Source organism: Montipora foliosa, chromosome 5 (genome assembly GCF_036669935.1).
Source record: "Montipora foliosa isolate CH-2021 chromosome 5, ASM3666993v2, whole genome shotgun sequence".
Taxonomy (NCBI): Eukaryota; Metazoa; Cnidaria; class Anthozoa; order Scleractinia; family Acroporidae; genus Montipora; species Montipora foliosa.
The window spans coordinates 38,344,715-38,347,214 of record NC_090873.1 but is presented as its reverse complement, the minus strand read 5'-3'; the positions used below and the strand labels follow the sequence as shown (position 1 = coordinate 38,347,214).

The window sequence follows — 2,500 nt, the reverse complement described above, 5'->3', positions numbered from 1 at the left end:
TAATCAAAGAGGAGTAACAGCACCACCATACTTTTAAAATAATAAAATGCGTTTTATCGAAAAGAGCCTTTCCTGTCTTACCTTCGGGCTATTTCTTTGATTCTCAACTAAGCGATGATAACCTGATGTCTGTAAGGCCTGAAAGAGTATGAAAACACTCTGAGAACGTGCTAATGCTAATAGTATCAGTCAAACATTTTCAAGTCCAGTCTGTGTAGGATTTAGGGTGTGACCAGCAAATTTGCGATACGATGTTAACTTGATGATGCCTTGGAGAGTGCGAACAGTTTTAGGAGCGTAAATCAGAGAGAACCCCTTAGAGCACAAAGCCGATAGAGATGTCACAGCCCTTTGGTAATAAAAAGCACCACCTTTCTGTTGACCTTTTACCTTATTGAAGTTCTTCCTCCTGATGTAGTGATGGCAGTACAGTGGCTCTGTAAAGCAGCCGTTATATGTAGAGAGATATCTAGCTTCTTCGCACCTCACGGCAAACTAATCACTAAGTTGCTTTGGACGCGGTCTTATGTACCCCGAATTGTTATCATTCCTTTCTTGTGAAGTATGAAAAACAAGGAACTATTGCTGAAACGGGACTAAATACGGTTCGTGTATCACGTACTGAGCTCGTGCACACTTGAATAAGCCTCATTAGACTATTGATCTACCGTATTGACCAATAAGGTAAACTCAAAGAATTGTCCCTCCAAAGAAATCACGAGAATGGGAGGGGCCAACTCAGTGAAAGAGGTGCTCATTTTGTTGATTGACATTTCTATTTTGATTCCTGACTCTTCACAGACAGCTCAAGTCCAGCAAACAATTTCTCGGATCTGATAAGAAGCGAAATCAACAACTTTTTTCATCAGGTAACTTCTCTTAAGATAGTTATTCTTTTCAATGGCACATTTGCGCGACGACTAAATACGGTTCGATAAATCACGTACTGAGCTCAGACACACTTGAATAAACTTCATTAGACTATTGATTAACCGTATTGACCAATACGGTACACCCTAAGAATTGTCCCTCCAAAGAAATCACGAGGATGGGAGGGGCCAACTCAGTGAAAGAGGTGCTCATTTTGTTGATTGACATTTCTATTTTATTCCTGACTCTTCACAGACAGCTCAAGTCCAGCAAGCAATTTCTTGGATCTGATAGGAGGCGAAATCAACAACTTTTTCATCAGTTAACTTGTCTTAAGATAGTTATTCTTTTCAATGGCACATTTGCGCGATAACACCATTTGATTCCAACTACGAGAATCCGTTAGGTTTGCTTTGCATGCTAATTAGTGCTATTGCTATTTTTATTTCGCTGGGATTAAAAAAAAATTAATACGAGTGAGAAACAAACTGAATTCTGGAAGCTGTAGTCAGATGACGCTACCATAAAAGTTGCCGATCAGATGCATGTGTTTTGTAAGTCCACTTGAAGGGATACGGTCACCGTTGGGACCGTGACGACCTGGACACTAGTTAACTGATAGTTTTGAAGGAGTTTATCTGCTTGAAAACTGTTTCAATCCTCTCCGGTTTTCATTTGATTCAGTAAGTCTACAACTGAAAGCTGTTTTTCTTTATACTTTTATTCATTCTACGTGATTATTAATAGGGAGGGTTCATTACTAATACTGCACAATTCTACGAAAAGGTGCGAGTCATTTTGAACTGTTGGGATTCATACAAGTCAAGTTCGCATTATATATAGCTCCCTCCTTTTTCTAAGGAAGGAAGGAAGGCTTTTTTTAAATTTATTTATTTTGCGAAGACGTGGTCAATAGAGATCAGCTATTCGAAATTATGAGTGAGAAAATTAAAACTTCCTGGCGATATGTTTCCGCTTCAGAAGCGGAATGAAAGTTGACAAATACGGTACAGCATCAAAAGAATTGTCCCGCCAAAGGAATCACGAGGATGGGAGGAGCCGAAATGTTTCCGCTTCAGAAGCTTTGAATGAAGATTCTGAATTATGTAAACAACCTCGTTCCCGGGGTTCTCTCCTTCTCGTCCACCGGAGCGAGAGAAGAGAGCCCTGGGACGAGCTTGTGATGTAAATGTTCAGTGACAAGAGCCGGGCCTAAAGCACAGGTCACATTCCACTGGCCAAGTCTAGGAGTCCCTGCTCCAGTGATACAGAACTAAGCCAAACGTTTCTCTTAGATCTGAACATTTATGTAGAGTGATTAAGTTTGTTCACGTTTTAGTAAAGGCTTGTTTCCGAGGCAGATAATGGTGTATTTTTTGAGTTCATTTTTGCGTGAAATAAACAAAATTTCTAAATGATGAACCCTTCCTAACTTGAGCAACGAAGCACTAAAATGATGATCAGTGCGCACGTGCAAGAGCTGACCATGTCCCTTTAACAAAGTAGTATATTTCTTCTGATATTTAAATAAAGCTGTCTTAGCTTCCGGGTTCATCAGTGATTCAGATTAGCCCTGTATTTCACGCGCACAAACGAAATTTCCGTATAGCTGAAAAACCAGGAGGTGACT

General features: G+C 40.0%; 1 protein-coding gene and 1 long non-coding RNA gene across 2 annotated transcripts in view; one reads left to right on the top strand and one right to left on the bottom strand.

The window, feature by feature from the left end:
- Positions 1-2,400, top strand: part of LOC138004155 (uncharacterized) — an 8,533-nt gene extending 6,133 nt beyond the window's left edge. Inside the window, exons 2-3 of the long non-coding RNA XR_011123743.1 lie at positions 802-869; positions 1,126-2,400. This is a non-coding gene — a long non-coding RNA (uncharacterized lncRNA). The remainder of the gene's footprint in view (positions 1-801; positions 870-1,125) is intronic.
- LOC138004093 (nitric oxide synthase 1-like) overlaps positions 1-2,500 on the bottom strand; it is a 58,484-nt gene that overhangs the window by 43,693 nt on the left and 12,291 nt on the right.